Source organism: Triticum aestivum, chromosome 2D (assembly GCF_018294505.1).
Source record: "Triticum aestivum cultivar Chinese Spring chromosome 2D, IWGSC CS RefSeq v2.1, whole genome shotgun sequence".
Taxonomy (NCBI): Eukaryota; Viridiplantae; Streptophyta; class Magnoliopsida; order Poales; family Poaceae; genus Triticum; species Triticum aestivum.
In genome coordinates, this window is record NC_057799.1 from 642,091,840 (window position 1) to 642,107,183 (window position 15,344).

The following is a 15,344-nucleotide window of genomic DNA, read 5'->3' on the forward strand; positions in this document are numbered from 1 at the left end:
CAGCCCTCCGGTGTCGTCGATCTTGCCGTGGCCTCCCGGCCCGTGGTGCTCGGGGGCGTCGTGGTTCGAGCTCGACGCCGATCGCACCACCGCGTCGCCCTCCGGGATCGGATCCGGAGGCGCCGCCAGTACGGGGTGGAGAGCGATGCGCCCCACCTGCGCGCGCAGGTCATCCACCTGCTTCTGGATGTGGGTGACGGCGGGGCGCCACAGCTCCAGGGACGTCTGGATCTCATCCAGCCTCGCCTCGTTGGCGATCCGCCCGTCGTTGACGGCCTTTGCGAGCGCGGCGATCTGCTCCTCCATTTCCGCCGTCTGTCTTGTCTGCTTCGTCTGGTAGCGGGGCTTGGGGTAGGCGGTCTCCAGGTCGCATGATCGATGGACCTCTGATACCAGATGTAACGGGCCTGGATCGAGAGAGCAAGGAGGAGGACGAGAGCAGGTAGGGGAAGGAGGAAAAGGGGATCGATTAGGTAGGAGAGTCCAGGAGAGCAGCTCCGGTTCAAGTCATATTACATTGCATAACCCACCACAGACGCCACTAGCTAGTATATAAAGGCCGTCTCGTTGCGCTGGCTGATCTGGACCAATCACCGGCTTGCATCGCGTCATTCGCCTACTGACTTGTCCTCCTCATGGTCGTCCGGCCTGGCCGTGGAGTTGACTAACTCTTGGGACCCCTCTGTCAGGCATTGGAGTGGCACGGTCCTAACATTGGCCAACAACTAGGGCGTGCTCTTCGGTTCCATGTGTTGATAGGTCTAGTTCCATCATCCTGGAAAAGCTCCTGCATCGCCAGAGTAACAAGTCTTTGGTTTTAGGTCATATCGGGACGATGGAATCAATCCTAGTCGGAGTTTGATACATTTGGTGGCAACGCACGGAAATTGTTAAAAGGTGTACACGTCCCTCCGCCGGAAACTATGGTGCTGCAAAGAGAGAGGCTGAACATCTTGAGATTACGTGGAGCAAGCCTCCCCAAAACACATACAAAGTGAACATTTTTGTTGCTAATACTACAAAATGAACATTGATGCTTTATTTTATTTTATTTTTGCGAATGGACTGGGAGGCGCTGGGGCTGTTATGCGTAATGACAGAGGAGATTCTGTAGCTGGTGTGCGGACTCCAAAATCTTTTGGACGCCACAACAACTAAGGAAATTGCTTTGTAAAAGGGCTTGAAAATTTCCGTTTCTAATTCAAATAATTCTGTGTTTTGGGATGGTGATCCCCCCAGCTTTCATCATTTCGGATATAATGGATGTTGTATCTTTGTTTAAGATGAAGTAAAGTGCGCCATGAAGGCTTTCCCTCGAGTGGAAAAAGTCAGGGCGTGCTCTTGGGCCTGGAGCTCAAGCTCGAGCTCGCGATGGCGGCCAGGCCGTGGCGGCTTGACTGAGATGAAACAACAGAGTAGTAGTAGCAGCAGCAGCAGCTTGGGTGTCAGCCTCGCGTTAACTGCTGTGATTAGGCCCCTGAAAGCTGGTTCATCCCTTCCTTTGTTGGATTGGATTATAGTAATAGAGTAGATAGAACAGAATGAAATCGGGGAACCTGTTGTTTGGTTGGTTGGTTAATTATTGGTGGAAACAGATTACAGATGAGCCTCCAAAGGAGAGAGCACAGGCATTCAAATCCGTATCGCCGCGGTGAGCGTGGTGTCGGACGCCAGGGCACCGCGGCCGTTGGACTGGAAATGGGCGTCGATCGGGAGCACCCGGGCTTGCTTCCTCGCCTGGTGCTGGAGCAGCTGTGCGGTGCGGCGGGAGACTCCGTGGACCGTGGACCTGGCGTTTGACCGACAGGAGCACACACTACTAGTAGTAGAACTAGAACAAGTCACGGGATGGAGGGTGGGTTTGAACGCGTGTGTTGGGAAAGAGGAAGGAAGGAGGAGAAGAATCGCGGACTGCAACAGACGAGCGCGTCTGAACCCAACACCGCTCCCGGCGTCTTCGCTCTAAAAAAAAAATCCAACACCTCCCTCCATTTTATTTTACTCGCACGAGACAGCAGTGAGGCTGGCCGGCAGACTCCGCGACAAGTCTTGTGTCTTGGTCAACACACTACGTTTTGCGCTCATAGTCCTACTCATAGGGTAGCCAGACTCGATCGGCGCTAGGTATCGAGTAGGGGTGCTCTTTTTTCGCCAACAGTTCTTTTTTGCGGGCAACATATTTTTTTAGGCCCCCGCAAAAAAACATATTTTTTTAGGCGGCCTTTTTTGCCAACAGATTAGTACAGTACTATTACTACTAGTACTTCTTTTTTACCCTAAAAAAAGTACCCTTGTTTTTGTGAACAAGATTACTAGATTTTTTATTTTGCGAGGTAACAAGAATTTTTTGTCCAAGACCGTGCGTCACTGATCCTGTCAAGCATTGCACGACCCACACGATGCATGCACGCACGCATGGCGTCGTCGACGTACGTTAATTGCGAAGTTGCCGGCATGAGAAATTGAAGCCGTCGAAATTACCACATTGATTCCCTCTCCTAACCACTCTTAAACATGTGAAATACGAAACGAGGGACGGGCGGCATGCATGGCAACGATATATAAAGGGTCCGGGGCAGCGACGAACGAGGTTGATACATGCCTCGCCCTGCTTAGGGTATTTCTAACGCCGACTCACAAACCGTGCTATTCGGATAGCGAAAGTCATTCAAAGCGATCATGTATCGGTCCATGGAGCAGTCTAGACGTGTTTTTTCCCGTAAATCGGAGATAAAATGTGGGGAGCTTTACATGAGTCCGGACAAGCAAAACGCTGCTCTTCGCCCTCTGGACCAGCAAAAAGGAAGATGGAGCTCGTGCTTTTGTAGCATCCCGCATTGTTTCCGCGCCAAACTCGTCCACTCTCTTCTTCCATTCTCCGCCACCCTCCGCCCCTGGACCACCAAAAAGGAAGACGGAGCTCGTGCTTTTGTAGCATCCCGCATTGTTTTCGCGGCAAAATCCTCCACTCTCTTCTTCGTTCCCCGCCGTTCTCCGCCCCCGGGACCACCAAAAAGGAAGACAGAGCTCGTACTTTTGTAGCACTCATATTGTTTCAATCAGCCAAAATCCTTCACTCTCTTCTTCCATTCCCCGCCGCTCTCCACCCAATTCCCGCTCTTTTCTTTCACCCTCTCCCACGCATGGAATCGTCAGAGGACCTGTCAGAAATGGAGCCGGCGGAGGTGCCCGAGGATCCGAGCATCACGCTCGCCCGGAAGATCAACTTGGAGACGCGGCAAAATCGCCGCGTCAAAGAGAAGACTGCAAAGGAGGACAATCTCAAGAAGCGGTTGGCCGCCGGTGGGCCTAGTGGTGGCGATGGGCATGAAGGTCATGGCGGACGAGGCGGTCGGCACGGCCGTGGAGGATGCCGCCTGTTGGGCTCGCCGACACTACAGATAGCATCGTGGCCGGAGCCTTATAAGCCTCCATACCACTACGCCGCCAAGCAGCTCGGAACCCCCGCCGGTATGGTGCCTTACAACGTCAATGTTAACACGACACCGCTCTTCTCCGACTATTCTTTGTCGCAGCTCGTCCGGGCGCGGTCTGCGGCTGGGGAGAAGATGGGTGCACGCACGCTATTTGCTGCAATTCCCGGAGCTGGGGAGCCGGCGTATGATGTAGATAGGGAGATGCTCAACATCATCCACGATGGATGCGAGGGAGGAGGAGGGGGACTATGAGGACGTGCAGGTGGAAGCCTCAGATCTCACTCAATCCGACAACTACCAACAGCAGCAGCTCTACACCCAGACGGCCACGCAGAAGTCCTACACCTAGACCGGCGATGTCACACAACAACAACAACATTGGGCCACCGGAGAGAAGCATCCGGAGGGGGAGGAGGCGGAAGGCGACGATGATTATCCGGATTATACAACCGGCGATCCGAAGAAGAAAGGTAGAGGAGAAAGCTTCAACATGCGGGAGGACGAGCTATTGTGCAATGCATGGTTGGCCAGCCTTGATCCTCTCCATGGCACGGAGCAAAAGGGCACAACCTTTTGGAGAAACATTCATATATGGTTCCATGAACACACGCATTTTGCGCCCTACTCCGACGCGATTATCGGCAACAGTGAGTGGAAATCCCTCAACCATTAATGGTACACCATCCAAGAGGCACTGTCCAAGTATTGCGGGCACTTGAAGCATCTCATCGCACGGTGGTCTAGTGGTGCACAAATCACTGAGCAAGTAAGTTGATCACTAGCCGGGCATGTATTGTTTTGTTGCTCCTAGACGGATATGCATTCTCGATATTATTTCACTTTGTAGTCTACTCGTGGTTCTGTGGTGTACAAGAAGTTGGAGAAGAAATTCACCGTCATGCATTATTGGTTGAAATTGAATGGGCAACCGAAGTGGAACCTTTTCATTGCCAAGACCGCCGCCCAAGCCAACAGAGAAGAAACCGGTGACCCTACCGGAAGGAGAAGAAGGCGAAGCGAGAATGTGTGGCGGCCAAGCTGACGGAGTGGTTCGGGGACATCTTGCTGAAGAAGGAGGAGGCATGCATGAGGCGCTCGGACATCAAGGAGGAGAGGAAGGCGGAGAGATTCATCAAACAGTTGATGGAGGCGACGGACAAGAAGATCAAGCTCGAAGAGAGGAGGACCACACTGAGGAAAAGAGGGTGAAGATCGCTGCCAATGCCAAGGACAACAAGATGTTGACCTTGACTATGGACTCTTTGGATGCTGACGTTAGAATGATCATGCAATCCGTTCGCTAGCAGATGTTGCAGCGGCAGAAAGATGAGTTGTCGGCGGTGGATGATGAGGACGTGGCGGAGGTGGATGAGACACGGACGCGGAGGCTGCCTACGGGGCGACGACAACACCTCCTTGATCGGGGAGCAACTTGTTGGGATTGCCGGTCAGGCAGGGCAGAAATACATGGACTGATGTTCTTTTGGATTCGGGCATGTAAAAACTAAGCATATTTGTGTATTTTTGGTTGTGGTCGGGAATGCGATCCGGCGCGGATGTGATCCGGCGCATTGTGTGGACCCACATAGATACGAATACAAGATACAGTTGGATGGCGGCCTCCCGTATCTGTGTGTGCGGACGGATGCATGAGAAATTTTATGGTTCGGCGTTGGAGATACCCTTAACTCCGTCGGTGGCCTCCGTGATTGACCCGACCGCTGAATTGATTGATTAATCCACGCCGTCCGTCGCAGACATGGGCGAACCGACGGCCGTCCGTCAGCGAGCACAGCACAGCACCGACCCTAGGTCCATCTCCGCGCGTTCGTTCCTTGGGCGAGTCTCCGCTCCACTCTCCTCCTCCCGCGCTCCTGCACTTGTCCTGCACCTGCACGGTTGGGTTGGTGGCAAACAGCGACATACTGTAGTAATCTACGCTTATTCAGCCCGTTATTCACGTCTATCTAACCACAAGAGGGTGGATATTACGGATCCGGCTTGCCTGTTCCCTCCCCATGCTTCCATCCGTGCTGCCTCTTTATCCTACGGTTGTCTTTTCTCCATGCTCCCATCGCGTAACTTTGATCCGAATCTTTGACTCTGTTTTACTATCGCAGGGGTCAACCCTGGCCAGCTGGTAATTATATATACCCTCACCCGTGCGTGCAGTGCAGAGCAGAATCCTCGATCTCGAAAAACGAAGAAAAATATACTCGATCAAGAAAGTGTCCTTGTCATCCCGAAACAGCTACGCACGCACAAATCATTGAAACTGAAATGCTGGCTGCTGCTAGTAATACTAAATATACGTATACTGCATGACTGAGACGCGACGTACCATGGCCGCTAATACCCGGTCGTCTCGAAAATAGCATTCTCTACAATTAGCCCATGTTCTCCATGCCTTTTTGTTGCAGGACAGTGAAGCCGGCTGGCAGGCCGGTTGTTAACGGTTTCGCAGACGTGCGTCGTGCACCTTTCTAAATTCAGGCAATCGACCAAAGAAGAACGGAAAGCCCCCCGGCCCCCGCCGGACTTGACAGTGCGTTAGAGGATTTCCTTTTTCCCTTCAGATTCTCGTGCCTTAGAGCATCTACAAGCCAGACGCCTCAAACTCTTTCTCATACTCTCACGGACGCGCCCGATCAATGATCGGACAAGAGAGAAAGAAAATACTCCCTCCGTCCCGAAATATAAGAACGTTTTTCAAGCTAACATAGCTTGAAAATCGTTCTTATATTATGGGACGGAGGGAGTATGATTTAACCGGACCCCTCATATCATTCATATATGTCCGGGCTGTCCAGGAAGGGAGCGTGCGGCCGGCAGTCCCACCAGGCGGGCTCAGACAACGTACTGATCCGGGACGCCTTCTGCCGCATCCGGGGACATTACTTGGCCAACAAGCAAAGCGTGCTCTTCAGTTCCATGTGTTGATAGGTCTGGTTCCACCATCATGGAAAAGCTCCTGCGTCGCCAGAGTAACAAGTCCCCGGTTCTAGGTCACATTGGGCTGGAGGGGTCAATCCTAATCTGAGTTTGGTACATTTGGTGACATCATAGCATGGGAAAATTCTTAAAGGTGTACAAGTCACTCCACCGGCCCGTACAGCGTTTGCTATTCAAGCTTTAGTAATGAACTACGGTGGTGCAAAGAGAGAGGCTAAACATCGTGAGATTACGTGGAGCAAACCTCCGAAAAACACATACAAAGTGAACATTGATGCTTCTCTTTTTGCAATGGACTGGGAGGTGTTGAGGCTGTTATACGTGATGACAGAGGAGAGGCTATAGCTGGCTTTTGCTGGCCACTCCAAAACCTTTCCGACGCCACAACAGTTGAGGCAATTGCTTTGCAGAAAGGCTTGAAAATGGAAGAAGAGCTTGGCTGTGGTCCGTTGACTATCGAAACTTATTCATTGGAACTTACTCAAGCTTGCAATGGGATTATTCAGATTTGGAGCCCATACACGGCAATCTCGGTTGATTGCTTCCAGACTGCATATCAGATTGTCGGAATTTTCTCGGAACAATGTCTCCGGGAGTTCAATTGTGTGGCGCATAATTTAGCTAGATTTGCATTTGCTTCAAATAATTCTTTGTTTTGGGATGGTGACCGCCCCCTAGCTTCATCATTTCGGTCCCCTAAAAAAAAGCTTCATCATTTGGGATGTAACGGATGATGTATCTTTGTTAAGATGAACTAAATTGCGCCATGAAGGCTTTCCCTCAAAGAAAAAAAGGTAGGGCATGATCTTCGGCCGGGAGCTCAAGCTCGAGCTCGCGACGGCGGTGGCGGGATGCGACCAGGCCTTGGCTGCTTGACAGAGATGAAAAGACACATTAGTTTTCGTGTTAACCTCGCGTTAACTGATGTGATTAGGCCCCTGAGCGCTGGTTTCATCCCTTTGTTGGATTGGATTATAAGTAGAATAGAATGAAAATAGGGAAATCTGTTGTTTGGTTTGTTGGTAAATGATTCGTGCGCTCGGGTCTCCTCGGATTTTTGGCTTGCTTCCGGGCCTCCTCGTCCATCGCATTGCATGGGCAGCGCAGAGGAGGGAAGGAAAACAGAGGAACCTCCAAAGAAGAAGGACCCCGATAAATCCCGAACGTTCGGATTTTAAGCGTGTCATTCCAAAAAGTTTTTCATGGCAACTTTAGGTGGCACGAGGTGGCGACTTTAGTTGTTAAGACATGGCAACTTTGTCCCAGTTCTTTTTTTGTCAGAAAATTGCCATGTTTGGCAACCTCGCGTGAACTAATGTTGCCATGAAAAACGTTCGGATTGCAATGCTTAAAATCCGAACGTTCGGGATTAATCATTTCCGAAGAAGAAAGAAGAGAGCAAGCGCACAGATATTCAAATCGGCAGCCGCAGCTGGTGAGCGTGATGACGGACGCCAGAGCACCGCGGCCATTGGATTGGAAATGTGCGCCGATCGGAAGCTCCTGGGCTTCCACTGTGCTTCCTCGCCTGGGGCTGGACTGGAGCAGCCGTGGCCGTGCGTGCGGCGGGAAAGTCCGTGGACCTGGCGTTTGACCGGCACACACACTATACTAGAAGAGGAAGAAGTCACGGGATGGAGTGTGGGAGGGTGGGTTTGAACTGCACGCGTGTGGGAAAAGGGGAAAGAAGAATTAGGCAGCAGGGGGAGAAGAATCGCGGACGGAATTCCACTGGAACAGAGAGACACAAGCGCGTCTGAACTCAACACTCGCACACTTTTATTTGCAGACAGACAGCAGTCAGGCTGGGCTGGCAGCAAGTGTTCTGCCTTGATCAGCGCTACGTTTCTGCCAACAGATTAGCTGTAGTACTACTATTACTACCACTAGTGCAATTTTCGTGAACGAGATTACTACGTACTACTACTGCATTAGTACGACCCCAATCAGAGGAGCCTCCAAACAAGAAATAACAGAGCACAGATATTCAAATTCGCTCCTTTTTCGCCAACAAATTAGTGGGTACTAGTATCACTACTTTTCCTGTGATAAACAAGATTACTCTCGTTGTAAAGAAATATAAGGACGTTTGGATAACTAGATTACTAGTACGACTCCTAGTAGTCATCAAAACTGAAGTAAGTACCATCGAGCGCGCTAAATGCCAATGGCCCGCGACCTCCTTTTTTTCAAAAAAAAAAGAGTTAAAAAAACGTATTTTAAAGTTTCAAAAAATTCTGAAAAAACCTTGCATGTTTACATAGATGTATTTTATTAGTGTGTAAATTTTAAAGATGAAATACATTATGGTCAGAGCTTCACAAAAAAGATTGATAAACAGTAAAAACACTGTTCACTATTAGAAATGCAGGACTTTCTCTTTGTTGTGTAGCTCTCATCAGAATGTATTTCATTGTCAAATTTTATACACATGGTGAATAAATCCATATGAATGTGTAGAATTTTTTGGAACTCCGAAATGTAATTACCTAATAGCAGATCAGTTGCAAGGTCTTTGAATGATTACGTACTACTACTGTACTACCAAACGATAGGATGGTTTCAACTACAACTGCCACAGGACAGGACAGGACATTTCTGACTGGCCGTAGGTTTCTTCTCCTCGCCGTGTCGTCGGCCTCACTCGCCGGCTCTGCTTACCGCGCTACTGCACCTGCACCTGCACGGTTGGTGCCTTGGTGGCACCGGCAGACAGCGACGAAATACTCTATGCTTTCTACTGTATTCACTCCGTCCGTTATTCATATACTACCACTAGTATCTACTAGTACGTATCTAGTCTAACCACCAGTGGATGTGGATAGGATATAATCGCCTAAGTTTGATGGATATAATCGCGTAAGCTTTCTACATTCAGACAATCGACCAAAGGAGAAAGGAAAGCCCCCTGCAATTTCCTAACCACCCACTTGACTTTCCCTTCTGATTCTCTTCTCGTGCCTGCTTATTATTTACAAGTGTCACCCTCATGATTCCTGTTATGTTACACACGAAAAAGAGAAGGAAAACGTTGACCTACTTGAAGGAATATATAACCCGGCCCAGTCGGCTAACAAAGAGAATTAAGTTCAGTTGAATATATGAGTCACCGAAAGGCAGGCACGTCCTGTTGAATACAGTATACGAGTAATTTACAAGAAATAACTTTAATCCGAAACAACCGTAGCTCAAACAACATGAACATAATAAACAATTATACATGATTATTTGACCACAAGAAAGGCGTGTGGCTCATTCACTAAACTTGAAAACCGTGTGTGTATTGCAAAATAAGCATATTAAAAGGGAAGTTGGTATATTTTGTAATAAAAATTCTTTAAAAAATAGAAAATATCGACTCAAAGCATGAAGAACAAAAGCCTAAAAGCCAAATGAAACCAAGGGAACAAAACTCAGATAAACCGAAAAAAGAATTAAAATCGAAAGAGACAAGAAGGAAAATACCAACACAAATATCAAATGACATGGCAACGAGTCGCCGAATTAGGCCGGCTGCGCACTTGTCCGACATTTCCGTCACAATGAGCCGAAAATAAGACCACACGTGACTAATGTCGTCACTGTGTTAGGACCAGTTTTATTGGTGCTTATGGATTGCTGTGGAAATAAGTTGTCCCCTGTTCAGCTTATTCTAGAAGTACAATTTAGAGCCCTTAATTACTGCAAATCGTCTGGGTGTCATGTCAAGCCGTGGTTGCCACGGTGGGTTGCCAACGTTTCTGCATGGAAAAAGTCCCAAACAAACCTTAAATTTGTAGGCTAAACCTAAATCAAACCCTGAGTCCCAATTCATGAAATAGCTCTAGGGTCTAAAATAGACCGGGATTACAAGTTCAGGGTGCCAATTTTCGATATTCAAATTTCAGGATTTGATTTAGCTTTTGTCTACAACTTCAAGATTTGTTTTGGACTTTTTCCTTTCTGCATGGCCTACCTACGTACTGTGAGGCTACTTGCCTAGGTGACGTTCATGCATACCGCCGCCGATGCTAGTATGGGGCATTGCCGCAAGCCGAGTGACGATGCCACACGAGGGGAGGGGGAAACCATACATGTATTGGGAGGATGGATATAAGATGTCAGTGTGCATTGCTTTGCAAACATGGGCATATACAGGGTTAAGGGCATCTCCAATGCTGACCCCCCTAAAATGGACACGGTATCAGTCCGCGGACAATGGGAGCGACCATCCAACCATGCCAGCGTATATTTCAAAACGAATTTCAACAAATCTGATAAATTACATGCAAACCAGATGATTTTCATTTAAACCGAAGTACGTTCATCATATTTTCGACATTAAACAAAAGCGATGAGACCTAAACCTAGTCTAAATCTAAGGTGGTGCACGTCCTCTGAGTCCTTGTTGTTCTCCTCCGTGCCCATTTGGGACGGGCGGGACCTTGCCCGGCTGCCGTATGAGCCCCGAGGAGTGAAGGTGCGGTCGCCGACATGGAAGAGTAGGACATGAGACACAAACCGACCTACGGGACTCGAGGCCTTGTCGTCTCCCATGCCCTACTCCTTCTCGTCGGAGTCCGGGAGCTGTCCGTCGTCGGTGGTGAAAGATCGTCGATGTCGACTAGAGGGGGGGGGGGTGAATAGGCGCTTTAAAATAATTACGGTTGAGGCTTGAACAAATGCGGAATAAACCTAGCGGTTAATTTGTCAAGCACAAAACCTACAACAACTAGGCTCACCTATGTGCACCAACAACTTATGCTAAGCAAGAAAACCTACTTAGGTGATAGCAAGATATATGACAAGAAACAATATGGCTATCACAAAGTCAAGTGCATAAGTAAAGGGCTCGGGTAAGAGATAACCGAGGCACGCGGAGACGACGATGTATCCTGAAGTTCACACCCTTGCGGATGCTAATCTCCGTTTGGAGCGGTGTGGAGGCACAATGCTCCCCAAGAAGCCACTAGGGCCACCGTAATCTCCTCACTCCCTCGCACAATGCAAGATGCCGTGATTCCACTAAGAGACCCTTGAGGGCGGTCACCGAACCCGTACAAATGGCAACCCTTGGGGGCGGTCACCGAACCCGTACACTTTGGCAACCCTTGGGGACGGTCGCCGGAACCCGTCAAATTGCTCGGGGTGATCTCCACAACCTAATTGGAGACCCCGGCGCTTGCCTGGAGCTTTACACCACAATGATTGAGCTCCGAACACCACCAACCGTCTAGGGCGCCCAAGCACCCAAGAGGAACAAGCTCAAGGGTACCAAGCACCCAAGAGTAATAAGCTTCTCAACTTGTAACTTCCACATATCACCGTGGAGAACTCAAACCGATGCACCAAATGCAATGGCAAGGGCACACGGAGTGCCCAAGTCCTTCTCTCTCAAATCCCACCGAAGCAACTAATGCTAGGGAGGAAAATGAGAGGAAGAACAAGAAGGAGAACACCAAGAACTCCAAGATCTAGATCCAAGGGGTTCCCCTCACATAGAGGAGAAAGTGATTGGTGAAAATGTGGATCTAGATCTCCTCTCTCTTTTCCCTCAAAAACTAGCAAGAATCCATGGAGGGATTGAGAGTTAGCAAGCTCGAAGAAGGTCAACAATGGGGGAAGAACACGAGCTCAAAGGATAAGGTTCAATGGGAAAGAAGACCCCCTTTTATAGGTGGGGAAAAATTCAACCGTTATGCTCACAGCCCGCACAGAGCGCTACTACCGCTCCAAGGAGCGGTACTACCGCTAGGGCGGTAGTACCCCTTTGAAAATCAACAGCGAGGAGGCAAAAGGCCAGTAGAACCGCCGGAGCGGTACTACCGCTCGTCCCCATGGTACTATCGCTCGACCTCACGGTACTACCGCTAGGGATAGCGGCACTACCGCAAGTGGTAGCGGTACTACTGCTTGCGAGCGGTACAAAAAAAATACTTCCGTGCTTACTTCCGCTGAGCAAAACACGAGATTTTGGTCCGGAGCGGTACTAGCGCTCAGGAGCCGCGGTAGTACCGCTCCAAGCGGTAGTACCGCGCCCAAGAGCGGTACTAAAAAATTACATCCGCAGCAGCCCCTTTAAAGGACACCAAAACTGACACAACTTTTGCAAACGGACTCCGAATTCGACGAAACCAAGTTTGTTGGAAAGCTAGCGACAAGGGCTAACACAATCTTGATAGAAATACCAATAAGAAGCAAATGAGAAAAGGCCCAAAAGAAAATGGTGAGAACCCTTCCTCGGATAAGACCGGTAAAACCTCCAACATCGAAAACATCATAGAAGACGCATGCAAACTCCGTTTTCGATGAACTCAAGCTTGTCATCAAGATGACCATAAGATCTAAGACTCACAAAGAGAACCAAACAAGAACCAAGAAACATGATGCAAGGATGCAATGGTTTGAGCTCTCGACGAACGATACGATCAAGCTACTCACTTGAGAGCCCCCCTTGATAGTACGGCTATCGATCCTATAACCCGGTCTCCCAACTACCACCATGAGACCGGTAAAATAGAAAACCTATCAAGGGCAAACCTTTGCCTTGCACATGGTCCACTTGAGCTAGATGATGACGATCTTGACACCCTCAAGTTGGACCACCTTTCTTGATTGCGTTGGCTTGATGAAGACTAGATGATTACTCCCCCATAGTCCACTATGGGTGAGCCACTCTTCGGCACATCTTCACAAGTTCATTGTCACCACAATGGACGGCAAGCTTCAAGCACTTGATCTCTTCGTGATGCTCCACTTGAACTTGCACACGGCAATCTTGATGACGATCACCACTTGATGTCATCCTCTCCATGGGTTGAGTGATATCTTCCTCTTGACGCAAGCCCATGAGCATGTACCTAACCCCACATAGAACTCTCACATAGACCATGGGTTAGTACACAAAGCACAATGGACAATGCTTACCATACCATGGGATCACTTGATCCCTCTCGGTACATCTTCTACGCTTTGTGAGTTGATCAACTTGATTCACTCTTGACTTAGTCTTGATCAACCTAGAATCTTTCCAACTCTCTTCATTTGGATGATGTCTTGAAGGTAAACATGAATGATCACACAATCTTCTTCTTCAAGACATGCTTGCAATAAGCTCAACTCTCACATGACCAATCTTTGGATAATTCCTTAATAGCACCTTGGTCAACACAAACTCTCCTTAAAACCAACACATGTACTCCAAGAAAAGCCTATGGACAAAACCTTCAAATATAACTCAAGGCAACCATTAGTCCATAGAGATTGTCGTCAATTACCAAAACCAAACATGGGGCACCACATGTTCTTTCAGGTGGGCATGAGGTCAATGGTGGACGTGGATGGGGCGTCCTCGTCATCGAATCACCGCCAACGAAGCGTACTTAGCGACGCGAAGGACATGCACTGTCGGCATCCTGCTTGTCCGCGAGCGCGCGCGATCTCATCTCATACAACGCCCAGTGCTTGGTGATAAAGTTAGGTTTCTCCGTAGCCATGGCCGCCACGGCCTCCTTGTTCATGTGCTCGCCGTTGATTTGACCTTTTATGTGTTGCTTGAGGAGGGAGAGGTTGTATCGCTGCTACTACTGCGCTTGCCAGAACGCCGAGAATGGTTGCAGTACTAGTTGCTCCTTCGCCATGGTGTCGTTCACGTGCGTCTGCGCCTGCCCCATGATCATGAAACGGCGTGGACAGGGGCGCGGACTCATCGTCGGAGTCCATCTCCACGGTCGGGTCGCCGTAGGAGACAGTTGGTCGACAGGCCGGACGGCCTCTATCTGGCTCGCGTTGTGGTCTGTGGAGAGGGTCTCCCATGAGGCGCTAGAGCTCACGGTCGTGGCCAAGGTGGAAGATGGTGATTCGGGTGGAACCTGATCGAAGGACTGGGGGGGGGGGGGGGGCTAGCCATAGGCCATAGCACAACCACTGACCACTACACTACAAACTGCGGAGCACGAAATTCAAAATTTCGGAAGCCGCAGCAGGCCCCACCAAGCCCCGAAATAGCTGGTCTCCACTCCACCAACAGTCCGTCCGCCGCCGCCGCTCCCCATTCCCCCACCCTCCCTCCCAGCACCGCAAGCGATCCGCCACCAGTCAGCGTCGCGCTCGCCGGAGATGACCCCACGGCTCTCACGGATGGGGCCGCAGCCGCGCGACGGGGCGGAGAGCAGCTCCGACGTTCGATTACGACGAGGGCTCCGGGAAGCGCGATGCCACCGCCGAGCTTCCCGAATCGACGCTCACACGGTTCTCGCTGGTGGGGCTTCAGCCGCGCGACGTGGTGGAGATCAGCTCCGATGACGGTGTATCGCCGGTGCCGGCGCCACGGACACGGAGGAAGAAGGGCAAGGACAACAGCGACGATGACGACTGCGTGGTTCTGGACGGCGACCCCGACAAGCCGCTCGCTGTTGCGGGCGCCAAGGCGAGGACTTCGGGGGGCGACGCGTCTGACGAAGTGGAGATCTTTGCCGCGAAAGGGCAGGTATATCTATCGATCTGTTCCCTTCTTCCACTTTCTCTTTACAATATGTTCCATTAACCGCCAGTTACATAATTCATTACATATATACTCGGGGAAATCGCTAAGCCAAGTCTCACAACTGTCATTCCCCAGTTTGGCTCCATGAACACAGGGCCGGCCCTAGGCCATGGCAAAAGGTGCGGCAGCCTAGGGCCCATCTCAAATAAGGGCCCACTATATATACATACCTAAATAAAACTAGAAAAAAATGTGGTTTGCGGAACATATATATTCAAAACTGTTATCCGTGGACGGGAAAATATCCAGTGCTACCAAGGTTTAGGTGCTACCATGATACAAGCTTCTGGGCCGTCGGATTCTCAGATCAGACGGCTCTCAACAACTCTGCAACATTCGCAAAAAAGCCTATGAGGAGTTCAAAAATTGCGCATAGGTCCAACAGATCCAACATCTCACGGATGCCGTCCGATCTAAGAATCCGATGGTCC